This window comes from Thermobia domestica, chromosome 10 (genome assembly GCF_964235325.1).
Source record: "Thermobia domestica chromosome 10, izTheDome1.hap1.1, whole genome shotgun sequence".
Lineage (NCBI taxonomy): Eukaryota > Metazoa > Arthropoda > Insecta > Zygentoma > Lepismatidae > Thermobia > Thermobia domestica.
The window spans coordinates 169,735,604-169,759,327 of NC_137463.1; positions in this window are offsets into that span (position 1 = coordinate 169,735,604).

The window sequence follows — 23,724 nt, forward strand, 5'->3', positions numbered from 1 at the left end:
ATGAACTATTCAGAAGGAAAACACAATTGGTTATGTAAGTCCATTTCTTTGGCTTTGAAATTATATGTGTATAAATAATTAAAAACTCAGAATTTTGTTATGCAATATTATAGCTGTAATAAATTCGCAACTGTGTGCATAACGGAGCTAAATTGGAGAAAGACGGTAGATAATTATATTTAGTTTCTTTAATTATAAGTGTTGGTGTGTTTTTTTAAAAGAATATAGTTACTGATAATCCCTAAAAGTATCAACCTTTGACGGTGGGAGAAGTATTGTGTAATGTAATGAATCGTGTGGATCACTCACTCACCAACACCTAGGCCATATTACTAGAGACACACACATGAAATTTGAACATTTATTTATTGAGCATTACCGGAACTTATGGCCTCAAGTACCTTCCTATGAGAGTTAACAATCCTCGGCGAGCACACTATTCGGCGAAGGAGCAAGAAAAGAAGCGGTCTCGGACCTATATTTGAGTCTATGACGAAAACCCAAAAAAATCTCATTCTGGGTGGTTGGCCTACGAAAGCTGTTACACCTTTTTGGTCCAGTTTCCCCGAACCGAAAATTCTGTTGACAATATGTCCTGAAATTATTCCTTGAATTAGGAGAATCCCTCACCCATTACATATTGATAAAATATGTATTTTTGGATTACGTATGTACGCCTCGCATGGCTACCTTTACGCTGATACATACCACCACCCTATGTCTTCTCCAATTTGAAATAGCCCTTGTTGAAATTTAGCTTCTCGATGTATTCCAAAATACAGTAGATTTTGGATAGCCCTAGCTCTAAAACTATGCACTTTCCCCACAGACCCCGATGAGCTATTTTATATTGCATGTGAGAAATCACCTCTTACAGTTTGTCGGTATAATTTATTAATATACATACATATGTAGTATGTATGTGTGTGTTTGTAGTCATATTTATTTATTTATTTATTTATTGTTTTGCAATACATAAGTACATTGGTACTTATGAGTACGTGGTTTTTCTTTTTCTTTTTCTTTCCTTTTTTGGCCCTGATATTAGAAAACTCATATCCGACAAAGAGTTCATCAGTTGAATCACTCCAACTCAAAAAGAGGCTTGGGTTGTCTTTACTGTGGTCATCAAAACGTTTTTGGAAAACCGAACGCACCCTCAGTACAAAAGAATGGTGGAAGAAATGTTGCGCGGTTCCGAAAGGTTGGTTGCTCCATAAGCTTAAAAGTCCATATTCTTAACTCCCACCCTGACTACTTTCCTGAGAATGTGGGAGCAGTGAGTGAAGAGCAGGGGGAGCGTTTTCATCAAGATATCAAAGAAATGGAACAATGGTATGAGGGGAACGGAACGACACTGCCACTTCTCCGTAAATAGTGTTTTCACTCTTGCCCCGGCCTTCACTCTTGCCCTGGTTACCCATACTTACGCTATTTTGTTTTGATGAATTACAATGAACAAGTATTTTTTTTTTCTATTCTAGCAATATCTTACTGCAAATTTACAAGAGAAATACGGGTAAAGTCAGTATGTGCTCTTTGCTTGGTCGTAGTTCAAAATTCAAGATAAGTCTACACGCAAAAGAGAGAAACATTTTCCTTTCTTTTTCTTCCTGTATTTCCTATTTGGACTTTTCAGGAGACGAAATAGTTTTTTTTATCAATATTTTCAGTATCGAAAAATTTTGATAGTGTCAACATTTTCGATATTTCGATAATTTTCGACATTTCGATATTTTCGATATCTCGATGAAGTTTCGATATTTTGCCGATATCGAAATCCGGACATTGCGAAGTCCTATTTCCTATTGAAGAATGTTTGAGTACGGTAGGCGCTTGTTTTGTATAAATAACTTATATATAGAGAGAGACGGAAGGCGCACAGGTAATCAACGCAGAGTGACAGATAAAGTGAACGACGTAAACTCAAATAGTGTAACCCAGATACACACAGAGGAATTAAATATATTTATATAAGAAGAAAGATATGCAATGAAACACGAAGAAAAGAAGAAACACGAAACAAAAATACATTTTCCTTGAGATTCTAGATAGTACTCTCAATAATCCATATCTCTAGGGTCAGATTGCGGCCTGGAATCTTAGCAAACAAAACTTCGTATTTTCTCCTCGAGCACAACCTCCATTCTTACTGATTTGCGTTCGTAAGTAGTCACACACAGCTGTGCGAGTATGACGAAGACGCAGAAAGACGACAAAAATATTGTTCTCCCAACTACACATTTACCATTTAGTGCTCACAACTGCCATTTTCTTTGTCGACCCTTGGACTTTCGTCGTTAATATGGTAAGCCTACATATAGTTATCATATGATTCTCTCCGGGGCATTTAAATTTTAAATTTTCGACAGTGTGAAGACACCCATGAGAACTGTCTAGCTAAACTGCGCACCCCCCCCTGCCAAGACGTTATTGACAACTGTAGCGAAGTGTTAAGAATGTGATTCCTTAGTTCAGTGGTTCTCAACTTAGTTCCTACCACGACCCCCATTTTATCACATCCTTTTGTCAGCGACCCCCTTATGATTTCTGGTTTGTAATAAGTTTGTTTGGGATTTTAAATATACCTATTGTGGAGATCTCACGACATCCATCTATTTTGATAATATTCTTGTATCTAGTGCATATAATAACAGTTTATTTCCTACGATGAAAGTGCTGATTGAAGATAGATATTAAACCGCTTCATTGAAGAGGTCAACAAAGTAGCTGATCTAAGCCCACAACTTATTGACCAACTAATAGAATTATTGTGCGACATGTAATTGCAACTTTCTTTCTGTAACAAAGACTTGGACAAGCTCTGGCTGAAGAGAAGAGAATAATATCTTGGTCTGGTATCTGCTGCTTTAAAAGTAATAATTCCATTTGCTACATTTGCTGTGCGAAAGTGTTTTTTCTTCAATGATAAACATTAAAACAAAGACAAGAAATCGGTAATTAGTTGAAAATGACTTGATAATGTGCCTCACGTAGATTGAACTGGAAACTGCCACATTAGCGAAATCACACCATGCTCAGATATGTCATTAGTTTTCAATTTTATTGTATTTCAACATGCAAGATATGTTGCATTTGTATCTTTCTGTATTTTCAATATGCTGCTCTCATTAGTTCCATATCGTTCCTCTTTCATTTAAATTGATTTTTAAACAACTCTGCACCTTTTGAAAATGTTTAGCAGACCTACTCTTTGTTGTTCTTAACAGTGTTTAAAAATAAAAATATGCTTCTTATTACAAAATTCAAAATTATATTTAAAAATATTTTCCGGTATTAGATTCTAATTATATTTATCGTTTCTGGTTATTTTCAACACCCTCATGAAACCCTCTCGCGATCCCTCTAGGGGTCGCGACTGCCAGGTTGAGAAACACTGCCTTAGTTAATCAACAGGAAAATACATTAGGGGCTTATTTGATCAAAATATACACGTTTTGAGACACTAATGCTCCAAAATTCTTACATCGGAGGAGAATGAACCACATGTCCCCGTATCATCGTCTATACACGTGCACCACTATCATCTATTCTGATGAGAATTTTCTTAAGAGGCAAACACCTTTAAATATTGTAATGACTTTGGTAGAGTCAATAATGGACCGAGATTAGTCCCCTTCACCAATTTATCATAAAATTTGTTAAATACAAAACGTCTTTGATTACAAAGAGTAAAATAGTGTCTATCTTGTTATATCCAGATGAGAGGAAATAGGTGCTTGCACGGTGCCCTTTCTCTCAAGGCAGTCTCCAAGGCACCTGTCGGTTCTGTTGAGTCTTGAAGGATAGCCCCCTCAGCTCAAGGAAGCTTCGCGAGGCTTGGTTGTAGTAAGGACCCCTAGTCCAGTGCGACATCAGGTAAGGATATGTGTACCCCTAGTCCAGTGCGATCTCAGGGCGGTGTAGGTGATTTGATCAGTTGGATGACTGATGTTGGGTCTTTCGGTGGTCCGCCTTTTATCTGTCCTCTTCGGATCTTTCCGTGAGGTCCGTCTTCTTTCGGCGATCCTCGGCTTCTTTCGTGTCGGCTTTTCTTCTGCTCTTCTGTTTATAATCAATAGCACGTGTTGTGTTGACATGTGCTCTTGTCCTGATGTGGGGTTCCTTACACCCCCCACACTGGAAAGAAAATAATCTGGAAGTTTATTTTGGAGAAAAACGCATAATTGTGATTAGTGAAAGGTAACTGCACCACAACACTGACACACTTGAGATACTGTTTAGACACTAGAAAACACTATGAACACTATAAAATGCTGGAAAAATCACTATAAGAACAGTTATTGCGAAATATACATATAATTGTAATAACACTTTTAGTTCTGTCCCAGCTAAGCAGGATCAAAGCAATTTATCATTTCCTTCAAAGTGGGCAGAAGTGTCAACACTGTGATTAATACATAAATACTAGTTTATGAAGGGTTGGTCGCTATGTTTATGTCATATCCGGTATTGGTAGTCTATATCGGTGGAGTCTCCCTTTCGTAGTATTAGTAGACACCAGTGAATTGGGTCTTCCTAATGGTGAAGATATGTTTAGTCAATTGGTTAATTTTTGTTTTGTAACGGGACTTATGAAAGATGAAACACAAATTAATTATTATGAGAACAAATGAAAGCAGAAGAATCGGTTTTGGAATATGTAAACTTTTCTTTCAAGAAAAGAAAAAATAGAGAATGTGAATTTCTGGTCACTCTGTATAATGTAGTCAAGAGCCTGATTTTATGAACATCCTGTATAAGAAGAAAAAATGACGTATCAAGTATTCATGTATTCGTATTGAAGAAGCGACGCTAGAAACCAGAAAGCATTGTATTTCGACCTTCAAAGGATTAATAACTTTTGAGACTAAAAATGAAAGAGAAAAAAATGTTGATCTTGCATTTTACGAGGAGAACGGAAATACTAATGTAGCGAAGTTGAGTAATAGAATGAGGTACAGCTTATAATTGAAATAAAGAAGTGCAGATTTATGTCAGTGCATCTTTTTTTCGTTTCTTCTGTTGTTGGTTCCTGTTTTGTTCCCGGTGAGTACTTGGAATTCTCTTCTTCTTCTTCTTCTTCTTCTTCTTCTTCTTCTTCTTCTTCTTGAATTTGTGCCTCTGTCTTCTTAATTTTGTGTTTCCTCAGTTTGATCCGCGTAAAATGGTTTTAAGCGGTCCACCGCAATTTCTTGAATTCTGTCCTTCAATTTAAATGGTAATTCGACTCGATATCAGTTTGAATTAAGTTTCTCAAAGATTCGTGCCGGTTTTTCATTGTAAACAGTAAAATGTTCAGGTAAACCAATCTTCCTTGTGGGATAATATACCAAAACAAGGTGCCCTGGATTATAAGTTGTATGTCTATGGTGCTAATCGTAAAACTGCTTTTGTTTTTTACACACCTGTTCCAGGTTATTTCGTACTTTCATCCTGATAGTCGCTAGTTTATCTCTGTCAATTTGTATATGTTGCCTTGATTCGAGCTTACATTCTGTCGGGATCCTAGGTTCGTAACCAAACAATAAGAAGCTTGCTGAATATTTGGTCCTTCCTTGTACGTAAGTATCGATGCCAAAAATAACGTGCAGTAACCATCTTTCCCAGTCCGTATGGTGTTCTTGTACGAAAATTTTAAGACAATTCTGTATGATTTTATTGGTGTGTTCTACTAGTCCTATGGAAGCATGATTATATGTGGGTGAGTATTATATACGAAATCGTACTTCTGTGCTAAATTTTGTAAACGAGTCGCTCCATGTACTTGATGTCGGTCCCAATATAGCGTTCTAAATGCTCCAAATTTGAGGATAATATCATGTTCCAAAAATTTCTCTATGTTTTCCGCGTTTATGGCGTTTACTGTTTTTGCGATCACATATCGTGTAGCTAGTTCCGTGGCTACTAGTATGTACTTATTTCTTCCTTCTCTATTTGGAAAAGGCCCTAGTTCGTCATATATCCATGTTGTTGCTATCTTTCCCATCGGGTGATATAGTAGTTCGGCCTGCTTCTTTTGTGGTAGTTTCTTGAAACGTTAGCAATTCTCGCATGTGCGTATTTTGCGACCAAGATAATTTTTGAGATACGGCATATAAAATTTCTTGATGGCGGTTTTCTGCGATTTTGAAAACCCAAAATGTATATTGGTCGCCTGGGGGTGGAAGGTTGTGAACCACAAATTGGCTAACGACTTCGGCACACATAGAAGATATAGTAAGCCATAATCAGGGTGCCTTTGTTTTCTATATAATATGCCGTTTTTGAGATAAAAAATCTTGCTGATCTGACCGTGGAGATGTCCGGTTCCTTCCCCTCTAAAACAGAAATGATGTCTTTGTAATTGTCATCTTTACGCTGTTCTCTTGCAATGTTTGGTAAAAGCTCGTTATCTCCTGCTTCTATAATATTAACTTGAAGACTATTTGATTTAAAGGCATGGTAGTCTTCACCCTTTTCTTCGCTATTTTCTTCTTTTTCCTCTTCTTTCCTAATATCTTAGGTTTGTTCGAGCCTACTGAATATGTCTGCTGGATGCTTGGACCCAGGTAAATACTGTATATCAAAATCATAGTCAGCTAAGAATAGCTTATATCTTGTATATTTTCCGACTTTTTCAGGCTGTGTGTTCATCGTCCCTATACACTTTGCGTCTACGTACAGATTAAATTTTCCATTTGGTAAAAAACAGCGAAATTTGCGCAATGTATATATGAGAGCGTACAACTCTTTTTGCCATATGCTAGGTTTCTCTTCACTTTTCGTTAGCCTCTTAGAACAATAGGCAACCACTTTCTCAGAGTCAGTTTTTGCGTCATAGCAAGCGAGTAGTCCTCCTACCTGAGTTTGACTGCTATCGCTATAGACACGGATTTCCAGCGAGTATTCAAAATAAGCGAGTGATGGGGCGTTTAAAATGTCTTCCTTTAATTGTTCAAAGAGAACATCATGCTTCTCCGTCCATTTAAATTTAGATTTAGATGTTACTAGCTGCTGGAAAGGCTCAATGTTTATTGTAAAGTCTTTGATGTGCGCTATAAGGTATGAGCATAGGCCAATAAAGCTTTTGAGAATCCGCTTAGTAGTCGGTTTCTTAAAATTACGTATTTTTTGGCTATCTTTAGCGATATTTTAATGGATTCCCCACTAACAAGGTGTCCTAATACGTTAAGTTCCTGGTAGCCAACGTATGTCTTCTTGGGTGATGTCCGAAAATCGTGTTTTCTAAGCTTCTGAAATAATAATTCTAAATCCTGCAGGTGCTGTGAAAAATTATATGAACTGGTGACAAGATCATCTGCAAAATTTGTAATTCTATCGGGTAGTCCTTCCAAAATCATTCTCGTGGCTATAGCCAAGCTCTGATTGGATGTACGATGGTCCATCATACACCTAAAAAATTTGTATGATTTTCTACTATGATTGAGCTCGAAAGTCATATATTTACGGCTCTTAGGATGCAACAAGATTTGGAAGTATGAATTAGAGAGATAGACAGTTAGTATGAAGGTTTTCCTCTTTATAGAGTTTAGGACGTCCTCTGTTGATTGAAATGGCACCGATAAGTGCTTGGTATAACTGTTACATTTCTGTAAATTGAGGAATATCCGAAATTCTTGTGTGCTAGGCTTTTTGAGCACCACAAGTGGAGAAGAAAATTCGTGTTTGGCTGTAGGCCTGATTATTTTTGCCTTGATAAGATCTTGAATCTGTTGATCTACTTGGTTTCTGATGTGTAATGGAATGTGTGGGTAACGGTCGCGGAATACGGCAGACTTAGAAATCCTAATTTTATGAATGTATCCCCTAAAATATCCGATGTCATCAGGGACATACGTAAAAACGTCTCTATATTTAAATAATAAGTGATAAACTGCTTGTTTTTGCTTTCTGTCCAGGTCGGGGTTAACGTCAAAAAGCTCTTTAATAAAGAGTATTTTTGTGCATTTTAGGAGTTCTTCCGTTTCCTCTTATGTCTTAAACTGATATGCTTTTTCTAAAAAAAAAAAAAAAAAAAAGGTTATTCTAAGGCGTTGAAAGAGATTTCGTGCCCTTCCTCCGCCACCGGTGTATTCCTTTTTAAAGTGACGCTATTGCTATTGGGATTTGAAATTAAAATTGTCATTTTGTCTGCTTCTATCTTCTGATCGAGGGCATTTAACTTGTTTCTCACGTGTTCCAGGAAGCAATGATACATACAAGAATTCTTTGTCAGCTATTTTTTTCTTTCCTGCTACTTGTATATATGTATAAGAACGTGGAAGTAAAGTAATTTGCTTAGTCACGTATAAACAGTTGTGGTCTGTCTGGGATACTATCTGAGTCGTAAAAGCTGACAGCGTATTTTCTTTGCTCTCAAGTGGTAGCTGTGGTTTTGTTGGAGGTTTAGAAAACGAGATTGTATTCTTGTTTAAGTCGATGGTGGAATGCGAAGGTTGGAGAAAGTCAATTCCTATAATTATTGGCATTGTCTTGTCAATTACTCTAAAGACATGAGTAAACGTTGTTTGACCTATTTTAAATTTTATTCATGCTATTTGGTTCAAACGAATATTATTTTCTGAAATTCCTTTTAATATTGTCCGAAATGGAATCAGACTTATCCCAGAAGGTACGGCGTCGGCTGGCCAGAGGGACACCGTACTCCTTCTATCAATTATCGCATTCTGAGGGCCTGATTTAGTTTTAATTGTTAAATACGACCTGTTATTTTCGTCCTCTAATGCAATGTTTTCCCTCTTTCTGCCAATTATCCTGATTGTTCTTTTATTACAGGAATTTCGTAATTTTTGCCAGTTTTTCTTTGGTCTTCCTGTTCCGAGTGTGATGACTGTCTGCCCCCTTGTCAAGGGGTTTCCTTACGCGTTTTTGACGCTTGTAACAAATAGATGCACCATGTCCCCGCTTGGGGCATATCGCGCATACCAAAATTTGATCTTCCTTGGGTGTAACCTGCTGATTGTTCTGGGTTTGTTCCCGCTTTTTCTTCCCGTTATTATTGTTATTCCTCCTTCTGTTTCCCTGGTTTTTGTGCTTCGTTTGGTTTCTGTAACTCATCTGGGCTATCACCAGCGACAATTCTGCCATTTTATTGCCAAAGTAGAGAGGTCATTTTATGGAGGATTTTGCTCGTGTGGGGGAACGGACTTAGGTTCTTGACTTGAGATTTGAAATTCTTGAGGGTGGGGTTGAGAGACCGCTATGGAAGGATTAATTTGTTGTTGATATGTAGATATATAGCTGTTCATCGGTTGCGTAACAGGTTGTGTTTGTACAGGATAGGTATGGTGATATAGCTGTTGTCCAGGATACATTGCCTTTGGCTCGATTGGTAAACCATATGATAAATTCTGCGGGTTAGGTATATGATTCTGGTCGTATAACATTTGTAATTTTTGTGATAGCTCTCCATGCTCTCTTTTTCTTAGAAGGTTATTGGCGGCTTCCCAAGTGTTTAATTTAGTCTGTAGAGCTTCTACCGCTGCAACCTTTCTAATGTTATCTTATTAAGGAAATCTCTCTGCAATCCCAAGGGTAAATGATGGATCTTTTGTTCTTCAGTCACTTCCGGTATTAACTTCCTTATTGCTCGAAGCTTACGTAAAAAGTAAGAGTCTATAGACTCATCCATTCCCTGTTGAACCTCGAACAATTCCTGTTCTGCTTTATACGATGGAACCTTTATCCTGCATAATACTACTAACTTAGATTTTAAATCTTCATAGGACATCCTTTCCAATTGATTTTGGTTTTTAAACTGTAACACGAGATCTAGTGCTGTGTCTTGTAAATATATTGGTAGAATTTCCTTCTTTTTGGCCGGTGACCATGACTGCATGGTTGCCATATGGTCGAATAGCATAAAAAATCTGTCCGGGTCTTCATGCACGTGTCCCGCATACTTCGTTAAATGTGGCATATTAAAAGATATATTAGATGCACCCTCTGTCATATTTGTGTTATTCTCTCCTGATCTGTATGTTTGTTTACCTGATCCACTTTCCCGCATAAATCGCACTTAAGGAACGTAAGAGAAAAAAGGCAGGGAGGGAGTTTATATAAATTTTAGTTGAATTTTGATAGCAAAAGTTAGATAAATTTTGATACTGACCTTGTGCTTGTTAAAAAGTTAATAAAAAGAGCGTCCCGTACAAACTCCGGTGCCTATCACCATGTAATGACTTTGGTAGAGTCAATAATGGACCGAGATTAATCCCCTTCACCAATTTATTATAAAATTTGTTAAATACAAAACGTCTTTGATTACAAAGAGTAAAATAGTGTCTATCTTGTTATATCCAGATGAGAGGAAATAGGTGTTTGCATGGTGCCCCTTCTCTCAAGGCAGTCTCCAAGGCACCTGCCGGTTCCGGTGAGTCTTGAAGGATAGCCCCCTCAGCTCAAGGAAGCTTCGCGAGGCTTGGTTGTAGTAAGGACTCCTAGTCCAGTGCGACATCAGGTAAGGATAGGTGTACCCCTAGTCCAGTACGATCTCAGGGCGGTGTAGGTGATTTGATCAGTTGGACGACTGATGCTGGGTCCCTCGGTGGTCCGCCTTTTATTTGTCCTCTTCGGGTCCTTCCGTGGGGTCCATCTTCTTTCGGCGATCTTCGGTGCCTTTCTTGTCGGCTTTTCTTCTGTTCTTCTGTTTATAATCAATAGCACGTGTTGTGTTGGCATGTGCTCTTGTCCTGATGTGGGGATCCTTACAATATATAAGACCTAGATGACCTCTTTCCATCCTCCCTTGTTAGTATTTCCAATGTCAAATTACCATCTGTGTGACTTTAATAAATATGTTTTCAAATAGCTTAACAATAATAACAGTTGATTGCTTAATAATCATAACAATTGATATTTTACATTAACAATGGATTAATTCTGGTTTCCTTAGACGAGAGATTTGTGTGATATAGTATAAACGTGTAAATAATTGGAGGAAAATAAATTGAGAGAATAAAGTAAACATGGATAATTATAGATTACCCTGGTGGATAGCACAATCACAAATGGCTAGGAGAACTTATAACTACCACCATCCAATTACTGTACAGGGTTTTAGAAATAACTTGTATACACCGCCATACGTGCCACTACGGTTGCCGAAGTTCCAGAAGCCTTTCTTTTGCACGACACCTGCAGCAGAAAAATGTGAGAAGCCGAAGCCAAAACAGAAAAAGAGAAGAAGGCGTCGAAGAAAACGCAAAGTGGATGATTCTGAGAACGTCAAAGAGATTGTTGACGCAGATGAGGGTCTGACTGTCGAGGAGGATATTGTAATTAACACAGAATATGCTGCTGCTTCATTTTCATTCGTACAACGTTTAACTGACTGCTTTTGCAAGAAACCATCAATTGTTAATATAAATATCTCCTCGTTGAAGTCAGCAACTGATGATGCTGTTATTACCATTTTAAAAATGGAATCAACGCTGTATGAATCGCCATTTAGTAGCCATCTAAACGTGACATCCACTCAGTTTTCATATCGTCGATTCCAAAGAAAAAGAAGGCTTATTAAAATCAGGCCCCAAGCAACAACAGCAATTCTACCATCAGGAGAGTCCAGCTGTTTTATTGAGCCTAAGCAACACAGTTCTGGAGTTCCGAAGACAACTGCAACTTCGGTAGTTTGTATTAGTAAAGGGAGTTTTTCAGGTAACCTAAGAACACACAGGACAGCAATAAATGAAATAATTAAAAAAGCTGCGATAATTAGCAATTGCATATCATCACCTGCAATGTTAGCTTTCGATTATGGCACCAAGTCACCTGTGCCTAAGTTTATGCTGAATTACACAGTTTCGTCTTTTTTTTCAAGTATAACATTTTCTAGTTTTTCGCTGATAATTAATAAAAATGTAGAAATCTGCAGTATTCCTGATGAACACTGTCAATACAATAATGTTTTCCTAAATGAAAATTTTGAGAACAGTACTTGTGGTTTTAACCTGCAGACACATAATCAGACAATGACCAGCAACTTATGTTCGAATCTTCCAGCTGTATGCGCAAGTGTCAGTTCTGAGAATCAAACAGAATTTGAGCACCAAATTTCGGACGCAACTTCATATACTGTATCTGTTGGTTGTAACACAACTCAAGTTGATACCGAAGATGTTTGGACGTCCACACATGTAAACATGCAAGAGCAGTCACATCAGACAGAAAACACTTTAGAAACAAAAGATGTACCAGTTTTGGTCTTGTATCAAGTAGAAAAAGTTATTGGAAAACTGCGCACTTGTATCGCTAAAATTATTTTGGATAAAATAAAACTTGTAGAGAAATACAATAAGAATCCAGGCAAGGACCAAAAAATTATTTCCATAGTGATGCCACTGAAAACGAAGATAGATAAACAAATAGAAACAACAAGAGAACGCATCTTTAATGATTTTATGTGTGTTTTAAGTCTTCGAAGCGTGAAGCAAAAGGAGAAGAAGAAAATAATACAAAAGGAGTTGGATACATTGAAGATGGTAATTATGGAAGAAATACATGAAGCATTTGAAGAGTTAGTACAAGATGTTCCTAGCAAATGGAATCGTTGGTGGAGAAGAATATTTCAGTCTTCTTTGTGTTCTCCGCCATTTATTGTGTAGATGTGGATAGTAGAACATGAATAATGAATTCGAAAAGAGAAACTTCGAGACATAAAATCATTATGTCTTGGTTTCCAACAGGCAATAAAATCATGGATGTGTATTTTTGTATATGAAGCAATTTAATTATTATTTATCTGGCAAAGTTTTACAGTCTGATGACGTTAAAAGGAATTTGTAAAAAGAACAGAAATAAGAAAATGCAAGAAAACTACTGCTGAGAGTCTTTACAAAGAAAATTCACGACGAAGAAGAAGAAAAAGAAGAGAAAAGATGAGTATATTTTTTTAACACAACAATATTTAAAAAAAAATCACAACTTGAAACTAAGATAGAATGATCTTTATTGCATCTTCAGCGAGTAAAATTAAGGAGGAGAAGTAGAGAAGAATAAATGAAGTAATAATTTTTTGACCGAATAATATTTCTTCTTACCATATCACTAGTTAACACTGAAGACTGAAATATTTGTGCTTAGTCGTCGGGAAATGAAATAATGGAAGGTAATGTTGAGCATGAAAAGTAAAGGTTTTCTTTCTCTTTCTTTGTTCAAGGAGTGAGTACTTCGATGTTTCACAACGAAGGAATCAAGAGAAGGTAGAACTGCAAATTGATGGAATACTTTTCGCCTTTGGAAAGAAGAATTAATTGGAGTATTTCTTAGAACTACTTCGACAGCACTACATGATTAGCTCTTTAAGAAGTCTACGCAAAAACATTTTAAGAAAAGGTACTCTGTATATTTTCTTCTTCATCGTGATCTGTTGCATTTTTTATGACCGTTGCAAATGAGATTGGATCAAGTAAATATTAACATTGGTTTAAGTTGATGCTGTTGGTTTGTTGCGAAGAAACTGGAATTGAAACGTAGCTTATTGAACAAATAAATAAACAAATAAATTAATTAATAAATAAAATTGAACAAAGTATGAAGAAGGAAGATGATTCGCTACTATGTGTCCACATTTACTATTAAGGATGCGTTTTCAATGTTATTCTGACCTGAATTAATTATGTATTGACAGTAGAAATGAAAATTTTATATGAGTAATAAACATTAATCTCATCTATTTTAAAGTTCTATTTCTATTTCACTTTAAAAAGTTACTCAAAATAAAGTATAAAAAAACATTGAATTGAATACAATGCTACCATGTTATTAATGTAAAATTAAAAACATAAAAAAATGCAAAGATGAGACACACACACACACACATTTTTCGACAAAGTAGAGAAAAATGAATTCTCTATACAAATAAAAATTCACGCTGTACGAAAACTACACCACATATCATAATGAAACCAGGGGTGGAAATGGAATTTCAGAACTAAGGGGACGCTCATTAATACATAGTCTGATCGGGCTGACATTACAGATGTTACTTCTTTGTAGCAGAACCCTAGAACCACCACTGGCATAAACCTTATTTCTTAAGTGGGGATAATAAGCGTTTTAAGTGGTAAACCGGGGACGCACTGCGCAGTATTAAAGTGATCACTTTCGGCGCAATGCTGTCCTTAGTTTGATCCTAGCTTATGAGACGTGAGCTTTGTAGTGGGCAAACACCGATGGGTGGGCTGTCTCGGGATTTTCCCGTTTCTTCTCACTTTCTTCACTTCAAAATTTTGTACATCATCACCGGAGCATAATGGTAAGATATTAATCTGAAAGAAAGTAGTAATCTCTAAAATCAGAGTAGCGTGTAAAGATGGTCCTCCTGCCCTAATCACTATTTAAAAAAAAAAAACACATTTCACTCTTACAATTTGATTTGTGATTTTAATTTCCAGTTTAGCATCTCTTTTCAGCAGCGAAGCTATATGAGATGCGGACCTATAGCTTAACGTGGGATCCGAACACATGAGCTCCCACCGGAAATCGAACTCGGGTCTCCCACTCCAAGGGCCCGTACGCTTACCGCTTAGCCAAAAGGGAGCTCCTCTACTCTTACAAATAGTAATTGTGGTGTAACTGAGATTTATGTGTCTTATACTGTAGCAGGCCCGTGCTGGCCCACCGGGACACCGGGACGTGTCCCGGTGCGCCCTCTGAAATATCACAGTATAAATAAAGATACAAGTTTTTAGTAATAAATTCTTACAGTTTTATTGGTAAAGAACCCGTGAAATGTGCAGTGCGCCCTTTACATTAGGCGCCCTTGCGAATCCACATCAAAGATGAACAATTTTATTTACTCTTCTGTATACCAAAGTTCTGTACAATAAATACATATAGTTACTATTGGTAAAGAACTCGTGAAAGGTATAGTGCGCCTTTTACGTAAGGCGCCCTACGAAACTTCACATTATAGATAAGTGGTTTTAGTTATCCTGTGTACCAGCTTTATATAATAAATTCAAATAGTGATTGTTAATAAAGAAGCTGTGAAGATTATAAGGCGCCCTTTACATGAGATGTCCTGCGAAATATCACATTTAAAAAAAAAATATTCTTCTGTATTTCAGTTTTGTATTATAAATTCATACAGTTGCTATCGGCAGAGAACAGGTAAAGAGCACAAAAATATTATAAACTTATGTAGCTACAAAAAGAAACAACGCGATACATCAAGAATAGTTCGGATAGTCAAACGTACGATGCATTCACGAAATACTACACCGACACTAGTCTCTAATTTACGATTTTTACGGCATCGAAGGTTTCACAGTCTTAATATGCATCCATATATCCGAGCACATTGCTCCTGTGTTTTAAATCAGTGTTCGGATAATCAGTAGTCTACCTATTGTAATTCTGAAATATAGCTACTTATATATTAATTTCCTTAAAATGTGGTCTTCCTGTCACCACGGCACGGCGCATCCTCAGGATCGAGAAGAAGGCCTCTGGGATATAGAGGCACGAACTCAGCAAAGTAAAATCGACATGAGAATTGGAACATGGAAGATAAGGAGTCACTATAGGGCAGGCGCGTTAAAATGTGTAACGAATGAGTTTAGAAATAGAAGATGGACCTAGTGGGATATCAGGAAGTTAGATGAGAAGCAAATGGAGGAGTCAAGTCGGGAAATGTTACGTTCTTTTACGGGGAACGAATTAAAAATTACCAACTAGGATCAGGGCTTTTCGTTCACAAACGAATACCTAATATCAGCAATTACATGGGTTGAATTTGTTAATGATAGATTTTCTTTTATTTCTGTTAAGGGTCGGTGGTGTAATATTATTCTTTTAAATGTATCGTACATGCCCAACAGAAAATAAGGATGACAATAAAAAAAAGTTTTTACGAAAGAATAGAACGGGTATTTGATCATCTCCTGCAATATCATATGAAAATTCTGTTAGGCGGTTTCAGTGCGAAGGTAGGACGAAAGGGTATTTTGAAACCGATTATAGGGAATAAATGTCTGCGTATGGAAGGTTGTGGCAACGGTGTTAGACTCTTGAACTTTGCAACATCCAGAAACCTTATCGTGATGATTACAAAATTTCCACATCGCGACGTTCATAAATATACTTGGACCTCAAAAAGATGGAAAAACATAAAATCAAATCGATCACGTTTTAGTAGATAGAAGAAAACAGTCTAATACAACTGATGTTCGGTCGTTCAGAAGAGTTGATTATGATAATAAGAGAGAGACTATCGTTGGATAAAGGAAATATTCAATATCTGAAAACGGAGCGGTTTAATTTAAAGAAATTAGAGGAGAGTCAGGTGAGAGGGGAGCCAGATTGAAGTGTCGAATAGATTCTCGCTTTTAGAAGGTTCGGAGTGCACTAGTGTTCAGGATACTTGGTTGAAATTAGAGAAAACATTAAGATTTCAGCAAAAGAAATGTTGGGACACGTAGAAACACGTAGGAACAAAGCATGGTTCAACCAGGAATGCCCTAAAGTAGCAGAGAAGAGAAAACAGAAGAAACAGCGTTGGGTACAAAATCCGAACGAAATAACTACATGAAATTTCACTGTCATCTGGTGGAAAACTTCCAAAACTTTTAGAACAAAGAAACGCGATTTTTGAAAGCTAAAATTAATTAACTTGAAGATAATAGTAAAAAATAAAAACATTCCGGACATGTATAAATGCATCAACGGACTTTAAAAAAGGCTATCAATTTCGTGCTTATATATTAAATAAAGCTAAAGGAACAGTTCTCACTTATCAGGATAGCATCTTAAATAGATGGAAAGGTTTCTTTGACGATTTGCTTAACGCATAGCAAAAACTAATGTGCGTGGAGAAAGTGAAATGCACACAGCATAACCGTATATTCCAGAACCTAACCAGACAAAAATAGAAATCGCCATTAAAAAATTAAAGAAACACAATCTCCGGGTGTAGACGAAATTCTGATTGACTTAATTTTAGCTGAAGGGGGGATTGTAGAGCAAGATACACAAACTCATTCTCTTTATCTGGAACAACGAGGAATTACCACAAGAGTGAAAAGAATCAATCATTGTTCCAGTTCAGAAGGAAAGCAACAACACTGATTTAATAATTATTGAGGCATTTCTCTTCTGTCAACATCCAATAAATTTTCTTAAACATTCTATTAGCAAGATTGACTCCATACGCAGATTAAATTATTGGAGATTATCAGAGCGGATGTAGGTAAAATCGATCAACTATCGACCAGATATTTGCTGTTCAACAAATACTTGAATACTTGAAAAGAAATGGGAATACAATATTCTGGCACATCAATTATTGACTTTAGACTAGGGTAGGAGGGAAACATTGTACAACATGCTTACAGAATTTGCAATACCCAAAAAGGTAGATTAATTAAGATATGTTTAAATGAATCCCAAAGTAAGGTTCGAGTAGAGAAATTCTTCTTCATGAGCTTTCACGTTGAGAATGGCTTGAAAGAAGTAGATGCGTTGTCGCCATTATTATTTAACTTTGTTCTGGAGAACACTATAAGGAAAATCAAAGACAGGAATCAGGTCCTAGAGCTGAATTGTATTTACCAGGTTATGGAGTATGCTTATGATGTAAATTTAATAGGGTATGATAGAACAATAGAAAGGAATGCAGAAATCTTACTTAACGCTTGCAGAGATATGGGCTTAAAAGTAAATGCAGAGAAAACTAAATAAATGGAAGTTTGTCGGGATCGTAATACTGCATTTTATGGATGCGTTAAAATATCAAATAATATTTTCTTTCGACAAAGTCAATACTTTCAAATATCTAGAATCATTATTAATAGACCAAAACCATAATCACAAAAAAAATTGATGGTAACTGAAAACAGGGATTTCGTGTTATTATTCAGTTAAAAATCTTTTGTTGTCGCGAATTCAGTTGAGGAATTTGTAGCTTAAAATATAAAACGATAATCATACCTGTTGTGCTGTATGGTTGCGAAACATTGTCACTGACTCTGAGGGAAAATCGCAGACTGATAGTATTTGAGAAAAGTTTCTTAAACCAATATTCGAACTCAGAGGAACGGGAATGGCGGAAACTCCATAACGATGAACTGCATAATTTTATACCGTTTACAAAAATATTGTTAGAGTCATCAATCTAGGAGGCACAAATTAGCTATTTACGTTAATACTAAAACAAATTTGGTGGTGATTTTGATATATAAAGGCTTCCATACTTTCTTTCAAAGTATATATATATATATATATATATATATAAAGGGCGCCGTTTGCATGGGCGCCCTTTTAGTAGATTTGTCCACCGCCCTCATTAGTATCCCAGCACGGCCCTGTACTGTAGGGTAACATTTGACAGTTTTCCTCTAAACTAAAATCATCTAGATCATGTGATTACTAGTGCATACAACGTAGCAATATCTACTATGATGCTAACGTAAGTCGAACAGCATGTAGGGTGAACAGCAGAAGGGTGGATGATAGCCTGTTTCAAGTACAGAAAATGGAAGATAACTTCAGTGCATTTTAAAACTTTAAATTAATATACAGTAGGACGTCGATAATCCGAACGCCGAAAATCCGAAACGTCAAAAATCCGAAAGCGGTCCCTAGAAGCTTTTTACATTTTGTTTTAATATAACGCTAGCGATTAACAATCAATAGGGTTGTCCGTCGGCGTTGTGTGAAGTTAGTATTTTTACAAAAGCTGATTAGTATGTAATTGTTTGTCATACATGTTTTTATTTTTATTTTCCCTTATAGGCCTACACAAGTCAAGGCTTGTGTGTGAGTGACAAGAACAGTGTAATTTAGTGTACGAGCAGGCTCTTCAGAAACATTAAATGTGAGTAGCCTTACCTACGGTGTTGTAAATACTTGTATGTACTGTATAACCATTGTATCGATAAAAGAGCATGCCGTAAAGTATATTTAAGCCTAAATGACATTTTCTTGGTCATTTACGAAAATCCGAACAATTTGAATATCCGAACTACCTGTCGTCCCTATTAGTTCGGATTTTCAACTTCCTACTGTATCAATAGTGTTTCTATATTTCCCACTTCTCTACTTAATTTCATTCAACTGCTGGACCAATAAGAATCTTAGCTAGATTGAGAATAGTATAGCGAGGGTATAAAAAGCTTAAAGTTCCAAATTAACTTTTTACAAACTTAAATAAATCATATTTCGGGAATAGAGTAGTCCAACGCTAAAAGATGCAAGCCTAATTTCCTCAAGAAGAGTACAACCCAGCTGAACTAAAATCTCGGCTAACCACTAATTGCAAACAGCTTCACTGTAACCCTATGAATTTTGAAAGCTGTTTCTGTTGCGAGATAGACCCAAAATGTAATCGCTCAACATGCGAAGTACTATCTTAGGTAGTAAGAATTTTAAAGTACATCGAAAACAGAAGTGAATCGTATCTCTCATACACATTTTTATAAACTTCAATAATATTTGCAAGTCCAATCAGCATAATAGTTGCAACGGCTGGTGTAAAGTTGGATCTACAAATGTTGAAAAGGTTATTACGCCCCATCATTCTGTCTGACTTAAGTAGGTGTCTAGTGAGGGATGTTGCAAATTTTACGGAACCCTGTTTGTTAGTCCAGTGTCACGTCAGGAGAGCCTGGACAAAAGGGTGAGTTCAGAAAGGCCTAGCAAAAACGGTCCTGCCTCAAAAAGACCCGGATCAAAAGGGCCCAACTACAAAAGAGTTCCAATCGAAAGAAAACAGGACAAAATACCTCGAGTCGAAAGGGCTTTGAGTCAAAAGGGCTTCATGACAAAAGTGTCCGAGACAAAAGGCCTTCACATCTAAAAAGTCTGAGATATAGCCTGGGAAGTCTGAAAGATATAAAAATGATTATTAAATAAAAAATCTTCTGTGGACACTACCTGATTTATTTGTGTTGAAAGAACATGCATATGGATCTGTATATAGAGTTAGTCAAAAGCGTTTCGATAGTCAGGCTATAATGATATGCGAGGACGGAGGAAAGTAAATGTTGCAAATGGGTATTGATGCGATAATAGCATTGAATAGAGTATGGAACTCATAGTTAATATTTTGAATTCCACCATATTAGATATCACACATTTTTTAAATGGTAATATGTATGTTTAACACATCCATTTAGGATATAATATTCCCACAAATGAAAATATGAACTCATTATTTTTTATTTCTGAATTTATTCGTTTACGAGATAGGGTGTACTACGTTTAACATGGTACATAGGGTATACTCTACTACGTGAACTGAGGATTTCAATCCAAGCATCCTCAACACTAGTGCACTCCGAATCTTGTAAACTGAGAATCTATTAGAAGCTTCAATCAGGTATTCCTCTCTTACCTTGCTCTCTTCTAATTTCTTTAAATTAAATCTTTCTGTTTTCAGACATTGAATATTTCCTTTATTCAACGGTAATCTCTCTCTTATTATTGCTGCTATCAGCTAGTGATCAGTGTCGCAATCAGCTCCTCTAACCGAAGGAATATCAGTTGTGCTATTTCGTCTTCTATCTACTAAAACGTGATCAATTTGATTATATATTTTTCTGCCGGGTGAGGCCAAAGTATATTTATGAACGTCGCGATATGGACATTTTGCAATCTTCACATTAAGGTTTTTGGATGTTGCAAAGTTCACGAGTCTGATATCGTTGTCATTACTTTCTTTGTGGAGACTTACGTTCCCTATAATCGGTTTGAAATTATCACCTTGTCCTACCTCTGTATTGAAATTAGGGCTGTTCCGGTAATCGAATAATCGATAACAATTCGATAAAATTTCAAAACCGTTTCATCGATAAAGAATTTTAATTTTATCGAATTATCGAACTTTCGAGACTCCCGAAATGATTGAGACTCTCGAAATGTTCGAGACTCCCGAAGTGTTCGAGACTCTCGAAATGTTCGAGACTCCCGAAATGTTCAGGACTCTCGAAGTGTTTGAGGCACTCGAAATGTAAGAAACATTAGACAACTTCGAGACACTCGAACTGTTCGAGAGTCTTGAATTGTTTGAAAGCAGCAAATACAGAAATATATCAATATGATCGCATTTGTCGAGTTGCTTCGGTGTTATCGGAGTGTTCGGAAGAAACAATGCATTCGAGGTTATCATAGTTGTATATAATATGTATTACATATATGCAGGATGTTCATATTAAAACTTCTCCTTAGCAATGAAGTGAAGAAAAAGTTGTTTTCCCGCACAGATCTGTACAAGGTTTAAGCAGTCTGTCAGAAGAAAGAAAGAGGAAGAGAAAACATGCAACACCCGAATGGAATGGAAACCAAGTCACCATTAGTCTACTAATAGTCACTTTGCTGATTGTGCCAATAACGGGTCAGGCAGAAAAATAATTTTACATATGATTTCGACAAATACAACTTTGCAATAACTTATCAAATGAAAAAAGTTGTTTGATTAGTTTGGCTGCAAGAAGAAATCATTGGAGAGGTGAAGGAACCGAAGTGTCCATCACTACTTTTGATAACACCCAAAACTTCGATAATACTCGAAATGTCGATAATACCCGAAACTTTGATAATACTCGAACTTTCGATAATACCCGAAACTTTGGTAATCTCGAAATGTCGATAATACCCGAAACTTTGATAATACTCGAACTTTCGATAATACCCGAAACTTCGGTAATACTCGAAATTTCGATAATACCCGAACCTTCGATAATACTCGAAATGTCGATAATACCCGAAACTTCGATAATACTCGAAATTTCGATAATATCAAATACTCGAACGGTTTCGAGTAACCGATGACAACTCGATAAATTTTCACTCCCGAAGTTCGATAAGTCCTCAGCCTTATCGAACACCCCTAATTGAAATCCCCTAATAGAATTTTCATATGATATCGCGTCAGTTGGTCAAATATCATATATTGACCTTATCTTCTGGAGCACCCTTGCAAGTTCTTCAAGTATAATACTTGCATTCTTTTTTGTGTCCCAGTATAAAATTTCTTCCTTTTTGCTTTTCTGCAGCACTCTAAGCCAAAAAAGAAGAAATTAAATGGAATATGCAAGTATTATATACTTTGAGAACTAGCAATTGTGCCCTTGCCGAGAATTCATAGCACGGAGGCAGACTTAGGCAAAGATACTGTAAAAGGTGGTGAAACTTTTGCCTTCCTGAAGGGTTGATTTCCAGTCGGCAAAGGGCCACTTTTCGACGACGGCAAGAGGTCGGATGCCTCCTGTGGGAGAATCGGGAAGCTGACATCGAAAAGAGGTCCTTTCGAGCAGTCGCCAAACAGCCGGAAAGGCGCATAAAATGCACCGGCACCGAGCCTGTCAACTAGCCTTTCCGAGCAGTCGGCAAACAGCACAAAAGGTACGTAGCAATGCTATGAAAATCATGGCGGATTCCCACCACTAATGTTGCAGTCGGTAAATACACTGTATATTTCTGCAATTCTGATTTTAGTGCCATATAGAGGGAAAGACTTACAAATGCTTGAAAGCAACCTAAAAATAACAAGTAAGCAGCTAATAATGCCCGTTAAGAATAGTTCAATTAACACGTCTGTGGGCCTAATGTGAAAACTTTTAACAGTCAGTACATTTCCCCCCTGACAGCACATTTTTCACTATCAGGACCACTAGGAACAACACTGTTCTATGCATTCAAAATTTGCTCGTTGCTTTCTTCGGAGAAAAAAAGCCGCAGCAACCTGTCGGAATACGGACTTTTCAGGTTGTCGTTTTCCCATCAACTATTTGAAAAAAAAGATTTTAAACGTCAATGATTGTCTAAATTTTTTAAAGTACAAGGGTCATACTCCCCCTGGAAAATGAGATTTAACTAATAATGAATGAAGTAAAAATTATAAATAAAAATATTGTAATAAAAGGTATGTGGTGGCGGAGAGATTCAAGCCGGACCTACCAATCACCGCACTGACGTTTTTCCCCTGGAGTAAGGATTTCTGCTTGGAAATAGCGTTCTTTTGATTGTATTATAGGAGTGCAGCCTGTATACCGCCTCGTTTTATTAAGTATTTTACCATAATAAAACGTTGCGGTGCACTTTCTAACTAGCCCTATATTATGCAACCACTATCCACAAAAAGACAAAATCAAGTTATCACTTCTAGCAGTAAGCCAGAGCTCTTAATCTAAAAATTATCCAAACTAACCTAACCTAAATTTAGTGAATTACTGCTGTATCACAGGACCAATATCGAGAAAATTGAAAATCGAAAAAAATGAACCAAAACTTACTCCAATCAGTTATATTTGGTTGGATTAGATTAAGTTACGTTCCATTACGTCACATTAGGTTAAGGCCATAAAACTACAGTGCAAAAGAACACAAACCAACCTGTGCTAGTCACGGGCGGATCCAGGACGGACTTCTAGGGGCCCGGTGGGTTGTAATACTACTACTTGGAGCTACTTTTAAGAACTCCAAACTCTGAAATGGGTTTTATTTATATATAAAATAAGAAAATTTCCTCTTTTTGGGAGGTTGATCGCTCCCTGGATTCGCTCCTGGTGCTAATTGGCCACTAAAAAGCACGAATTCTATATAACTGAGTCAGGGCAAGGCGACGCTGGTGGGCTCGCGCGGTAGCGCGGGGGTGTGTCCGAAGGGAGCAGGTGCGTCAGCGACGGTAGGTATACGTGTATGCGAGGGTAGTGAAAACATGTGACCTTTGGTAGTCATACATATTTCAATATCACTTGTTATGGTTTTAAACTAGTAACG